Source organism: Microcaecilia unicolor, chromosome 7, assembly GCF_901765095.1.
Source record: "Microcaecilia unicolor chromosome 7, aMicUni1.1, whole genome shotgun sequence".
Classification (NCBI taxonomy): domain Eukaryota; kingdom Metazoa; phylum Chordata; class Amphibia; order Gymnophiona; family Siphonopidae; genus Microcaecilia; species Microcaecilia unicolor.
Window position 1 is genome coordinate 225,831,819 of NC_044037.1, and position 15,284 is coordinate 225,847,102.

The 15,284-nt window shown below is 44.8% G+C and overlaps 1 protein-coding gene across 1 annotated transcript in view; it reads right to left on the reverse strand.

The window, feature by feature from the left end:
- RAPGEF4 (Rap guanine nucleotide exchange factor 4) overlaps positions 1–15,284 on the reverse strand; it is a 298,747-nt gene that overhangs the window by 255,663 nt on the left and 27,800 nt on the right. The window contains exon 3 of the mRNA XM_030210347.1: positions 6,709–6,855. The gene's annotated coding sequence lies outside the window, so the exon portion shown is untranslated. The remainder of the gene's footprint in view (positions 1–6,708; positions 6,856–15,284) is intronic.

Below are 15,284 nucleotides of genomic sequence, written 5' to 3' on the forward strand. Positions count from 1 at the left end.
AACCTTTCCAAGTTTACCTCACTGATTGTATTTATATTCATATTTGGTCATTTTACTATTGTTATGCCATTAACAAATGTGCAAATTTTGGGTCCTGTTTACTACGCTGTGGTAAGGGCATGCTAGCATTTTTAGCATGCGCTAAACGCTAAAGACACCCATATATTCCTATGGGTGTCTCTAGCGTTTATCATGCGCTAAAAATGCTAGCGTGCCTTAGTAAGCAGGGCCCTTTATGTTGAATTATATCTGCTGTACACCATCATGGGTGAATCTCTTCTTAAAGGCGGCTAATAAATAAATATTTGTCAGTCACTTTTTAATCATGGGTAATCAAAGTACATAAGTAATGTCACACTGGGAAAAGACCAAGGCTCCATCGAGCCCAGCATCCTGTCCACGACAGTGGCCAATCCAGGCCAAGGGCATCTGGCGAGCTTCCCAAACGTACAAACATTCTATACATGTTAATTCTGGAATTGTGGATTTTTTCCAAGTCCATTTAGTAGTGGTTTATGGACTTGTTCTTTAGGAAACCATCTAACCCCTTTTTAAATTCTGCTAAGCTAACCGCCTTCACCACGTTCTCCAGCAACAAATTCCAGAGTTTAATTATGCGTTGGGTGAAGAAACATTTTCTCCGATTTGTTTTAAATTTACTACACTGTAGTTTCATCGCATGCCCCCTAGTCCTAGTATTTTTGGAAGCGTGAACAGACGCTTCACATCGACCTGTTCCACTCCACACATTATTTTATATACCTCTATCATGTCTTCCCTCAGCTGAAAAGCCCTAGCCTCCTTAGTCTTTCTTCATAGGGAAGTGGTCCCATCCCTGCTATCATTTTAATCGTCCTTCACTGCACCTTTTCCAATTCTACTATATCTTTCTTGAGATGTGGCGACCAGAATTAGTATACAACTAAAAATCCTGGGAAAGTAGACAACTCATGGAGTTAGTTGAATAAATAAAAACAGAAACAGAGTCTTTATTTAAAAAATATGTTGCACAAACAGTTTATCATAATTTCATTTGCAAAGAGGTATTAATGTTTAATGTTTAATGTTTATGAAAACTCTAGCAATCTTAAATATAAATAAATACAGGCACTGCTGCAATGAATCTCAGAACCCCATGCTGGCATCACACTGAGCTATTTAAAGCACTGCATAAGAAAAATGGAGGGACACACACAGAGCAGAAGCTTTTTCAAAGCAGAGGTGTGACCATGTTAAAAGGCACCCGTGGGGTATTCCAATAAGCAGACACAAAGAAATCAACTGTGCTAACACAAACAAAAAGGACATTTAAAATTAAAAGCAGAGGAAGAAACCTCATGGAAAGTCCGAATGATCTTCTGAAGAATAGAGGTATTACTGCTCTATAATTATGTGAACAAAGAAGTTCTGTTCTTTCAAGTGAGGGGGTCATGGACTTGGTACACCACCTTTCTGTGGTGCAACCAATGTGGTTTACATTTATTGTTACAGGTACTTTTTCTACTCCTTGTGGTTTCACAATCCACGTTTTTCTGCCTTGGGCAATGGAGGGTTAAGTGATTTTCCAGAGTCAAAAGGAGCTGCAGTGGGAATCAAACCATTAGGCTACTTCCATCCAGTCATAGTAAACTCTCAGCTGAAGCAAAGAAAAATCAGAACTACAAGGGGAATCAAGGAGCACTAACTCACCCTGAGGGAATTTGATTCCTGAATTAGTAGATTAGAGTGAGCAACAATAAAATCTCTAATTCTTCACTCTCTGCTCAGGACTTGTCAAACCGCACCAAGAGTCCCATTCATAGTTTTATGCTACCATGTACATAAAGCCGCATGCTACATATATACATATATATACTGGACAATTTACTATCTTCTTTCCCCTCGACCCATGACGCCTGATTCACCTCTATCTCATTTGACCACAACACAATCTTGTATCTGTTATTAACCGAAATGGCAAACGCCTTTACGGTACTTTGTAAGCCACATTGAGCCTGCAAATAGGTGGGAAAATGTGGGGTATAAATGTAACAAATAATAAAAAATAAATAATAAATAATATATGCCTCACGTACTTTGCATTGAATATAAAGATACAGCAAAGTGTGCCTTCTGCAAAGGCTCTTATTCTGCTGTAAAAATCAAAATACTTCCTGGTTCCAGTATTAATACTTCCTCTAAGGTTAGACTGTCATCAGTGCAGTTCTATGAATACCAGCAGGAATACCATCTTCAGGGTTCATACCATATGAGGATGACCCAAAGTACAACACTTGCATTAAGAGAAGCTAAGGTAATAGTAAAAATTTGTACCTAACCTGTGGATCCCAGATATCTTGAGGCCAGAGTGCTAGCATACCACCAATGATTCACTTCGGTACAGCTGTGATTTGACCCTCCTGAAGTGTTTCAGTCTGCAGGACTGACAAAGGAGGAAGCTGCTGGTGTTTGCATTTTTCCAGGAAACCTGAGCAGTCTTTAGGGACAGGAAGAGGCACTTAATGACAAGCCACCGCCCTGGAATCCCATTTCCTTCCTTGCCTTGGTTAAATTTACTGCACAAAAGGAGATCAATCTTCAGGCAATAGTATTGACACTTTGATGGCAGACAGACACACTCTGCCAAATAAGAGAGCTTTCCTCACAACAGGGCAAAATTGGAAGTGGACCTTTACGTATCTACTGTGCAAATGCCCTGGAGTTGACTTAATTTATTAGTTCCAGCAGGCCTGCTTCCACAATATCACTGTTATCTGGAACTGGAAATCTGTTCGTGCAGGCACAGTGTGCAGAGGCAGATTCTCATTTGACAAATGTTGTACTTGAGAAGATTAAATAAAAATCCCTAGTGCTGCATCTGTGCGTTCAAGCCCAGCCTCCTGGGAAATACAGGTCATGCTCCTCAAGCACTGTGTGAGATTCAGTGGGTTAGCACAGCTAGCTTGGTGAAGAATTACAAAAAGGATCATTTTATATTTTAATTTTGCCATGTTTTCATGTGAATAGCAGCAATTGAGTGTATGGGAAATGAGAGCACTCATCTCGTGCAGTCAGACTTAATGCTGACATGGATTTGTTTTCCCATTTGCCATGTTTCCTATACTTTTATTCCAGGTACCTTTTTAAACAAAAATAACTAACAGGTCAATATATAAACCTGGGGGTGAGCATCCATCAGCTGTGGTGTTAAAAAAAATACATATACTCAGAGCTGCAATTCAGATAGGCAGTAGCACTGAAAACGTATGGAGAGCACTCACCACCAGCAGCTATATGGATAGTGACGGCATTCAGTCTCTGTATTTATAGATTTATTTATTAATTATTTATTTGTTTGGATTTATTTCCTCTCTTTTTGAAGAAATTCACCCAAGGCGGTGTAAAACAAGAATAAGGGGTGTGAGGGGGTATATAGAACCCTGCCCATCACCCTTAAGAAGGATCCCTCAGGTATTGTGAGTCATCTTTAAACCCTTTGCCCCACCCAGGGAGGAAGTAAGATGGGAGGGGTGGCGCCGAAACCAGGAACTATAAAAGGCAGGGCCACAGTGGGGTTAAGAGGGCTCAGGGGGAAGGAGTGAAGACCTACTGCATACGACCCATCAGGTACCTGTGGAAAGGAACAGCAACAGTCAGGTAGGTCAAGTTAAATTTGGACCTTGTAGTTTTGCATGTTAGAACTGGCCTGAGGCAGGCTATCTGGTGAAGTACTAAGAACTGTACTGATAACTCTGGGAACCAGGCCAGAGTCCACAGAAAGTATTGCCTTACCAAGAGACTGTAGTGCAGGCAGTGGTCCTGCAGGAGAAGGCCATGCAGAACATTCTTATATTCATAGACTAGCTTTGCAATTGATTTTTCCTTCCTCTGTGAACTGAACTGGACCCCCTTTCCCAACACCTTTAATAAACATGAATTTTGCTTACCCTAACCTGCTGCGTAGTATCATTTTATCTGGGCCCCGAGCCCACCCTCGCTCATGGAATCACATATTGTGGCAGTGGTGGGATTTGGAGCTTATCCTGCCAGAAGGAGCTAGAACTCTTGACTTCCAGGCTCTGGGCCTGTTACAGATACCACGCCGGAATATTGGGCAAAAAGGTTAGCCCTGCTCTAGTTGGGGGGGGGGGAGGCATATAATTAGTGCTGGACAGGCAGGTTTTTATATTCGTTTACATGTGCATTACATGCTAATGTTACAACTAAATCATGGAAAGGCTACTCCAGGCCTTAATAGAGGTCAACAGCAGCTGCCACAAGTAGTACAGAGACAATGGGAGCACCAGCAAGCCTCCCAGAGATCTTGAGAAACCCAGCAGAGCTCCTTGAACCAAGTGATGCAAGTTTTGCAGACTTCCAGGTTACACACTCCGGTCCCTGTTATATCAAAGATGATACTGGAGGACGAACAGGACTATTTCCTAACCAATTTTGAAAGAACCACCCACCTTGCTGGTTGGTCAGAAGCATCATGGACAGCTTATCTAGGGAATTTACTGACCGGCAGCAGCCAAACTGCATTTCAAAATGTCAATTCCAGTGGAACAGCCACCTACGCGGAAGTAAAGGCTGCCGTTTTGGACAGGGCAGGCTGCACTCAAGAGGCCTATCAGCAGAATTTCCAGAAGGGGTCTCTGCAAGTTAAAGAAAACCCTCAGAGTTTCTTCTACCAACTCAAGGAAATGGCCTGGAGATGGCTGTAACTGGAAGGCAAGAAGGGCCTGGAGATCACAAGAATTATCCTCCTGGAACAGTTCCTTGAAGGATTACCTCCACCTATGAAACAGTGGGTGAGGCGGCACCCTAAATTGACCCCAGAAAGTGCTTTAGAGGTGGTTGAAGCCTTCTATCAAGCACAACCATGATCTCCAAGGACGATGGAAGCCCTCGTTCCAACGAATGCACGGCAGCCCCCTAGCCCAGTTGTGGGATCCTTATTCCCCCACTTGTTTCCGGTGCGAAGGAACAGCTCATATAGCCAGGGACTGCCAGGATTTAGCCAAAGCATAGATGTGAATACAGTACCCACCAATTGTTGCAACATTGTGGAGGCCTTCCATCCCAAGATCTGGAACTGTGTGTTACAAGTTGAGTTGGAAGGACACCCATATTAGGCACTGGTGGACTCTGGCAATGTCGAGATCCTCGTCTGGTGAGAAATACTCACCAGACTGCAGTTGAAGTACAAGCGGACTGTAAACTTGGCATGTGTACATAGTGACCAGAGGCAGTATTCTACAGCTCAAGCATCCTTAAAAACACCTGTGACGCAAGCTCAGCTGGAAGTCACTGTTTTGCCTTGGTTACCTTACCCAGTAGTCCTGGGCCAGGATTTTCCAAATTTTAGTGCTATCTGGGCACAGCTGGTCGCTTGTGTCTTCTGCCCTGTTCTGACCCTGTTCCTGGTCTGACCCAATCTGTGCCCTCACCTCTTTCTTCTCCAGATCACTCTCACTCTTGATTTTATTTTTTTTTAAAAACCCTTTCTCCTCTCCTGCTTCTGATTGGCTGAACCTCTCTTTGTGCTCCAACTGGCTCTCAAAATCAGGTAGAAAATGGCAGAGTGTAATCCCATGAGTCAATAGTAATCTGGGACATCCATGCTACCGATCTCAGTGATAAGTAGTGGCTTTCCCCTTGGCTAACTTAGGGTCCCTTTTACAGAGCGTTGGTAAGCCCAACTCGGGTTTACAACTCGCTCTTTTGGGATTGCCGCCAGCCCAACACAGATACCAGTGGTAGTCCCGCCCCGAACATATACCATTTCCAAGGGAAAAAGAAAGCCCATAGAAATGGCTTGCACAGCAGTAACCCGATGGTAATTGGGCATTGCCGCGCACAGCCCGGTTACTGCCAGGTTAGCATGGGAGCCCTTATCGGCACCTCAGTGGGTGGTGATAAGGGCTCCCTGTCGCATGTCCATGCGATAAGAGTTCTCTTACCACATGGCTATGTGTGCTGGGGGCTTTTTTACCCACTGCGGTAAAAAGGGCCCAGGTGCACGGGAAAAACGGCCCCCACCGCCAGCCAGTAGGACCCTTTTTCCCGCAACTTGGTAAAAGGGCCCCTCAATAGCAGGTTTTTCCTCCAGGAACTTATCCAAACCACCCAAATATGCTAACTACTGTTACCATATTCTGTGGCAACAAGATCCAGAGTTTAACTATTTGTTGAATGAAAAAATATTTTCTCCAATTTCTTTTAAAAGTATTACCATGTAACTTCATTGAGTGTCCCCTTGTCTTTGTACTTTTTGAAAGAGTGAAAAAATCAATTCATGTTTACCTCTTCTACACTACTCAGGATTTTGTCAATCTCTATCATATCCCCCTGAACCGTCTCTTTTCCAAGCTGAAGAGCCTTAACTTCTTTAGTCTTTCTTCATATGAGATAAATTCCACCCCCTTAATAATTTTGGTCGCCCTTCTTTGGACCTTTTATAATTCCGTTGTTAATCATTGTATCAAATATAAAATAACAAACTCATTTTCATCCATATCTCTGTGTATAGTATATATAACCAACATAGCATGCAAGGTAAGGTGGATGTCAAAGAAGTTCAGAGAGAATCAGGCCAAATATTAAAAAAAAAAAAAAAAAAAAGAATGGTTGAATAGTCTGTCATGCACAAACAAGCGATAGTGCCATTTAGGCAATAGCTGAAGGTTCTCGCATTTACAAAAGACTCATTGTAAAGTTTGTATTTACCTCCCAAAGTACTTTGAAGTCCTTCTGTTCGATGCGGAGAAGCTCACTGTACTCCCTGGTAACAATCGTAGCATGACGAGGAGTATTATCCAAGATGGACTCTCCAAAAGCTGTCCCAACTCCCAAAGTGCAGATTACCACAGCGTCCTTTGGATACAAATATGAGCATTATTACAGGCATCTGAACTGTGTACTCCTTTTATATCGTCATATGAAATTTTGAGGATAGCGTCTTCTATTTGCATAAACCAATTGGATAATTAACAAGGAAATGTGTGAACATTTTATGATGCCTAGTTTCATTCTTTGATACAAAAATCTGCATGTGATTATGACTACTAGTATTAATCATTTATATAGCACATCAAGATGAACATAGCACTGTAAAGACACATCGGAGAGAGTCCCTGCTTCATGAGCTTACGAAACCATAGAGACAAGATACAGGGAAAGGGAGGTGTCTGAGGTCTGCATGGAGGGTGTAGGAGTACACAGTGGAGGGGAGGTGTTGGTCTATAGGGAAGTAATTGTGTATGTGTGTGGGGGGGGGGGGGTGTTCAGTGGAGGTTGGCGTCCAAGATGGGTCTGTACTAAAGGGCAGACTTCCCAATTCTGCAGAAAAGAGTTGAGGGGTGCCATGGAGGGCTCAAGGAAGACTCCTTGCTTCTTCCTTCCTTCCCTTGGGGTATATAAAATATTTCTGAAGTCTGGAAGGAGACAAGTGCAGCGCACACTGCTCTTACCTCTAGCTGTACTGCTGCAATACCTCCCATTCAGTTTTCAATTTCTCAGCCATGCAGCAGGTAGCTAAGAAAGCACTTCAGTGCTTTACCTCAGGCTGCTGCGAGGCTGAAGTGTTACTGTAGCAGCCTTAAGATCTTACCACTTTTATCGAGATATTTCAGCACCACATCAGCAGGAAATGAGGTGCTCTAGTGCTTTACTTACTGCAAAGTTGCATGGGGAAAGAGTTAAAAGACTGATTGGGAAATGGTGAGGCAGCACAGCTAGCGGTAAGAGCCATGTGTGCTCTGCTCACTTCCATCCAGCACCACCACTGCTCAGGGGCAGCTCAAGGTAGTCTGCTGCTTGAGGTGAGAGAGCAGATGGTATGCCACCCCCAAAAGCACTCAAAAGAGAGGGTCCCCTGAAAGTGAGGAGGGTGAGGAAGTCCTCTGACTTAAAACACTGGTCAGACAGTTGCCTCAAGAAAAAAAGACTGCAATTTATATTCCCAGGCTATACACAATAAAAAAAAGATGAAAACTTTGCCAATGTTTGTTATACTCAAGAAAAATTAAGTTATGGAGTTGATATTCAGCATGGTTTAAGTGGACAGGAGAGGCTCTTGCATGCTTCAACCTCATTTAACCAGGCAGTGCCGCTGAATATCAGCTCTGACCGCCGCGGCACTGCTCAGGTAGTGAAGGGAGGGTTTGAAGGTGGAGTCAAGGAGGAGCCAGCAGTTATGTGGACATTGGCCATATTTAGTGCTGGTGCCCACTAATGGCTAGATTCTATATATGACGCCTAAAGAAATCAGCGCCAAAACAAAATATGTCTAGGTGTATTCTATAAAGTACACCTAAATTTCTGAATGGATTATAGAATACGCCAAGTGCCCATCCACGTGACTAAATTTAGTCACAGACAGTTAAACCAAGTAAAACTCGGTGTAAACGCCAACGCCTAAATTACACGTGGACCTGGTGTATTGTACAACCACACGCATAGGTTTTAGAAACACCCACGCCCCCTTTTTCAACTGTGTGACTTAGAATTTATGGCTTCACGTTATAGAATACACTTAGACAGTTCTGTGTGTAAATTCTAATTAATGCCAATTAGTGTCAATTACTTTCTAATTGGTAATTATTGGCGCCAACTGGGTTATTAACTAATTAACTTGCACACGCATGCACATGCGCATGCATGGAGTTGCATGCACAACTTAAGTTGTGCTATATAGAAACCTGGGGTAAATGGGCAGATAGAAACACACAAAAGGCAGTCTGAACTTTGCCCCCTAGCTATGCCCAATCCCAGATATTCAATGCCCATGCCTATACATGGCTCAGCATTGAACATCAAGGCTTAATCTGCTCACATCTGTCAGTTGCTTAAAAAACACTGACTACCACAAGCTGAATATTGGCCCATATCCCCCAGATTCTATATAGCGCACCTAGCATTACGTGCCGAAATCCAAGCTTATTATATAATGATGTGCATAACTTAATTAGCTTAACAAGCCAATCAGCGTTGTTAACAGGACTTAACAAGCAATAATGACCCCCAAAGTCAGCAAGCCTAAAAGTACCGACCCTAAAAGCTTAGCAGATGCAAGCTCATATTTATGATATAATAAGACAGACTGCCACCAAAAATGATCGTTTAGTAATGAAGAATTTTTCCAGTCAGCTAAGACCATTTGTTGAGCAACAGTAATAAGCAGGGCCGTGCCAACACGGTAAGCGAGGTAAGCATGGCAGGGGGGCGCCACCCTCTAGGGGGCACCGCCGCACCATGCTCACCTCGCTCGCCCTCCCGCTCCCATTGTTCAACTACTGCCTGCCCTCTTCTCCCCCCCCCCCAACATCCCTTTTCTTTTTTTTTCTTTTTAAATTTACCTCCATGGCGGTCCAGCAGCGCAGCGTCAGTGAAGGAGGTGGCGCTCCCGACGTCTCTAGCCTTCCCTTCGCTGTGTTCCGCCTTCTTCTGACGTCAAAATGACGTCAGAAGAAGGCGGAACACAGCGAAGGGAAGGCTAGAGACGTTGGGAGCGCCGCCTCCTTCACTGACGCTGTGCTGCTGGACCGCCACGGAGGTAAATTTAAAAAGAAAAAACAAGAAAAGGGATGTTGGTGGGAGAGAAGAGGGCGGGCAGTAGTTGAACAATGGGAGCGGGAGGGCAGGGGAGAGACGAGCATGAATGCGAAGGGGGAGGGGAGAAGAGGGCGGGCCAGGCCAACTGGGACATGATGGGAGCGGGAGGACAGAGGAGAGAGGAGCATGGATGCGAGGTGGGGGGGGGTCATGGAAGGGAGAGAGGGGAATTGGTGGATAGGGATTAATGGAGGGTGACAGAGGACCATGGATGGGAGGGGCAGGGCTCAGGGAGAGAGGGGAATTGCTGGATAGGGAATTAGGGATGAATGGAGGGCACAGAGGAGCATGGATGGGAGGGCAGGGCTCAGGGAGAGAGGGGAATTGCTGGAAAGGGATGAATGGAGGGGGCAGGGGACAGAGGAGCATGGATGGGCATGGATTGGGAGGGCAGGGCTCAGGGAGAGAGGGGAATTGCTGGATAGGGATGAATGGAGGGGACAGATGGGCATGGATGGATATGGATTGCAGGGCAGGGCTCAGGGAGAGAGGGGAATTGCTGGATAGGGATGAATGGAGGGGGCAGGGGACAGATGGGCATGGATGAATATGGATTGCAGGGCAGGGCTCAGGGAGAGAGGGGAATTGCTGGATAGGGATGAATGGAGGGGGCAGGGAACAGAGGAGCATGGATGGGCATGGATGGGAGATCAGGGTTCAGGGAGAGAGGAGAAATTGCTGGACATAGAGGGGAGGGAAGAGAGATGAAGGAGATGAAATGAGGGAAAAGGAAGAGAGGAGAAAAACTGCACATGAATGAAGAAAATAGGCAGAAGCTGAGGACCAGAAATGAAGAAGAAAGGAGGAAAGGAAAGAAATAAATGGAAAGGAAGCCCTGGAAACAGAGTTAAGAGGACAGATAGCAGCAGAATCAGATTCTGGGCCAGCATGATCAGAAAAAGAAAGTCACCAGACAACAAAGGTAGAAAAAAATCATTTTATTTTCATTTTAGTGTTTGGAATATGTCCACTTTGAGAATTTACATCTATCTTATTTTGCAACGTATAGCAGTTTGTTTCTAAGAATATTGCTGACAATTCCTGTCAGTGTGGCAAGTGGTGAGCGAGTATTTTCACGGGGGGGGGGGGGGGGGGCACCAACTGATAGTCTGCAGGGGGGCGCCAGAGACCCTAGGCACGGCCCTGGTAATAAGTATATCAAAGAAGGGTTTGTGGTGGTCCAATAGGTCAATATTTGAAGAACAGGAGTTAAAAATGATTAATGACCAAGACAAAGGGATGTTGATTTTGAATATTTGTCATATAATAGAATGCCAAAATGGCTGAATTTGTGAGCATTCAAAAATTATGTGAACTAAAGTTCCTGACTGTGTGTGACAATACCAGCAAAAGTTGGAAGATGTTAATTTTGCATTGTGAAGCTGTTGTGGCGCCCAAACAGCTCTGTGATAGAAAAAGTACATTGATTGTAAGAAGTTGGCTGCGGATAAAGGTTTAATTAAAGGTGACCAGAGAGTTGGGTTGTAAAGCCTCAGGGATGGAGTGGTTAGTATCTTTTTCCTAAATCGACTGAAGAGTGTTATTATTCTTGTATGGATGTGATAAAATCTTGTACACAGAAGAAGCAGTGTGACCGTTGCTCAGCTATGTGTTGGTTAATTGGTAAATGGTGGGCTTAGAATGATTGATAATCTTCAAAAATCCAGATTTTTTTCAAACATTGAGACAATTGGAGCCATCGAAAAAATTGGGAAGAGGTCAGATGGAATTGAGATTGTAAGTCTTGAAAAGATTGCATATCATCATTAACACAATTGCAAATATCTTTTAAAGACCAAATATTACAGGCTGCCTATGATTTCCAATAGAAAGTAGTATTGTTGATAAGAAATTTGGGATTATTCCAGAGAGAGACATACAGTGAAGAGTGCAAGAGATGTTCTAGTATGTGGTCCAAATCCTGTGAACAAGATATAGTATTAACTATAATAAGGTTATCTTTTTTATGTCAAGGAGGTGGTAATAAGTTAATTCAGAGGAGGTTAAGGATTTTTCAAGTTGGAGACAAACAGGAGAATAATAATTATCCAAGGAAAGCCAATGACAACCTTGTTGTATAATAAAGCTTTCTGATACAAAACATAGTAGATGACAGCAGAAAAAAGACCTGCACGGTCCATCCAGTCTGCCCAACAAGACAACTCATGTGTGCTACTTTTTGTGTATACCCTACTTTGATTTGTACCTGAGCTCTTCAGGGCACAGACCATATAAGTCTGCCCAGCACTATCCCCGCCTCCCACCACCGGCTCTGGCACAGACCGTGTAAGTCTGCCCAACACTATCCCTGCCTCCCACCACCGGGTCTGGTACAGACCGTATAAGTCTGCCCAGCACTATCCCCGCCTCCCAACCACCAGCCCCGCCTCCCACCACTGGCTCTGGCATAGACCGTGTAAGTCTGCCCAGCACTATCCCTGCCTCCCACCACCGGCTCTGGCACAGACCATATAAGTCTGCCCAGCACTGTCCCCACCTCCCACCACTGGCTCTGGCACAGATCGTATAAGTCTGCCCAGCACTATCCCTGCCTCCCAACCTCCAGTCCAGCCTCCCTCCACCGGCTCTGGCACAGACCGTATAAGTCTGCCCAGCACCATCCCCGCCTCCCAACCACCATCCCCGCCTGCCAACCACCAGCCCCGCCTCCCACCACCGGCTCTGGCACAGACCGTATAAGTCTGCCCAGCACCATCCCCGCCTCCCAACCACCATCCCCGCCTGCCAACCACCAGCCCCGCCTCCCACCACCGGCTCTGGCACAGACCGTATAAGTCTGCCCAGCACTATCCCTGCCTCCCACCACCGAAAATCGTTGATGAAATTCTAACAGGTTTAAACTTCCAGAGGAACGAGGATAAGAATTTGTCAACTTTGTTTATAAAACGATGCATGCAAAAGAGCAAGAATCATACTGAGTATAAAATTTATTTTAGGGGAGACCATCATCTTAATAGTTTCAAGTCTACCCCACCATGACATGTGCAAGGGATGCCAGGACAAAAGAAAAATTTTAAGATATTTTAATATATTGTCATCATTATGAACAAAAGTTATCAGTGAATGTGCAATATAATTCAGTACCAAAATATTTGATTTTTCTAGGGGACCAAACTAAATCATATGGCTGGACTACTTCATTATAGTGTTTGGAATATGTTCACTTTGAGAATCAGGCATTTTAACCCACATTAAACATGAATTAGATTGGATCCTGGGAACATTTAATTTTTTTTTCTGGAGAAAGTAAAGCATTGCCCCCCCCCCCCCCCCCCCCACCCACCCAGGCTCTCTCCTTGGCTATAGCCAGCTCAGCAATTTTGAGGGGAGGCGCAGAGGTGGACGAGGGGTGCAGAGGTGGACGGGGGGGGGGGGGGGGCGCAGAGGTGGACCAGGGAGAGAGCCTGTTGTTAAACATTTACCAGCACACCACTGTCTAGTGCCCACCCATCCAACCTGTTGGCCCATCCAAAAATTGCCTTCTGGCTATGCCACTGTGACATTTCAATCAAATTGTGACACATGCAGCTGAATATTATGGGGGTTTATTTAATTAGAGCTTGGAGGACCAACCTCTGTACACAAAGGCATTGGCATAGCAAGGGGGGGCGGGAGGGGCAGTCCGCCCCGGGTGTCAGCTTGGGGGGGGTGCTCCCTGCCAGCTCCCCCCCCCGGGTGCAGCACGATGACACCCCCCCCCCTCGGCGCATCAACACCACCCCCCCCCCCCCCCCCGACCAGTGCCTACCCTCCTCAGCTCCCTCCGGCTCCAACCAGCTCCCGCACCCTAACTTTAAAGAAATTTCGGAAGCCATGGAGAGGCGAGGCGCAGCGCCTCACGCCTGCATGTAAAAGAAGCGTGGACCCTCATCGGGCCTTCCCTCACGCTGTCTGTCCCGCCCTCCGCTGATGCAACTTCCTATTTCCGCAAGGGCGGGACAGACAGCGTGAGGGAAGGCCCAATGAGGATCCATGCTTCTTTTACATGCAGGCGCGAGGCGCTGTGCCTCGCCTCTCCAAGGCTTCAGAAATTTCTTTAAAGGTAGGGTGCGGGAGCTGGTTGGAGGGAGCTGAGGAGGGTAGGCACTGGGTCGGGGGGGGGGGGTGTTGATGCGCCGAGGGGGGGTGTCATCGTGCTGTGCTATGCCACTGCACAAAGGACAACATGAATGTCAGAATTTTCTTAGGTCACACACGGAACATTAATTTACTGCCAACAAAACTTAATGTAATGACTGAATGAACATAAATGATTACCAGAATGGTCTGTTACTGTATACTTTTGTCATTATGTTAAAAGTTTAATAAGATCTCTGCTGCTATTTGCGAAATACAGTATTTAAAATCGCCAAAACTCTGGTTCATGACGTTTGTGAGGGCCATTTTCTCTGTATACTTCCCATGGTCTTTTGGGCTACATAAACTTATACTAGAACTGGACAAAACTTAACTCTTTCTCCTTGACTACCTAATTTACTCTGTCACTTCTGAACTATAACGCAATACCACTCTGTATTTCTCATACCGGAATTGGCGATCACCATCACGGTACTATGTAAGCCACATTGTGCCTGCAAATAGGTGGGAAAATGTGGGATACAAATGCAACAAATAAATAAATATAAATAAAATTTAATAGTGGGCCACAGGTTGCCCAACCCTGAATTAGAGCCTCAGAACCTTAAAAGAAAAGCCCAATGCAAAAAAAAGTAGAGTAGCTGGATTTGCTTGTGGAAGATGTAGGTGCTATATCACGAAACATTCCCAATTCTACAGGAAGAAATTGTAAATTGTTAAACACTCAAGGACTGCCCCCTTGTGATATACTATAGCTGTGCAGGCATTAAAATAATATTGTTCTACTTCACAAGCAGAAGTAGCCGTAAGAAGTAATACTACCCCAGACACTGTGCCATAATATTCCACAGTGAAAAGCTAAACTTGTTGATCGTGGACCTACAGACAAAAGGAAATGTTGGGAATTAAGTATCAGAATATAGTTCATCTCTCAGGTTAGCTTGAAGGATCCGAGAAGAACAAGAAAGATCATGCTATAGATAGAGATTTTAGGCCAAAAGATTTCCTCTGCCTGCTAAAATACAGTATCAGTCAATATTCACATGAAAATACATACTGGTCAATATTCAGTCCACAGCTGATTTAGACTCGGATATTCAGAGCTGGGCTATATCTGGCTATCGGCACTGAATGACCAGCACTTTAGTAGCTGCCACAAGATATTCCAGTACTGGCAATATTCAGTACTAGCACCCAAATAGCAATCCTGGTGGGTTAGGAATACTATTTATATAGTCCAACTTGCTCAAATAGTTATCTGTGTGCCAGTGCTGAATGTCGGTGGTGCCTGGATAATTCTTGCTCCGCCTACGCTCCACCTCCAGACCATCTGGTACTGCCCACTAGAGCCAGGGCAGTCTGATTAGATATATAGCTGCACTATTTGGTTAAGTGTCACTACATATTTGACCAGGATCTGGTCAGCAGGAATTAACCAGGCAAGATCCAATCCAGCCCAGTTACCTCCCTCTGAATATTGACCTGATAGAAAACTGAGAATGATGGTAGATGAAGATCATATAGTCTAACCAGTCTGCCCATCCATACCAACTGCTCAGCTCTACAATATCTTCCTCTCCTTCAGAGGTCCT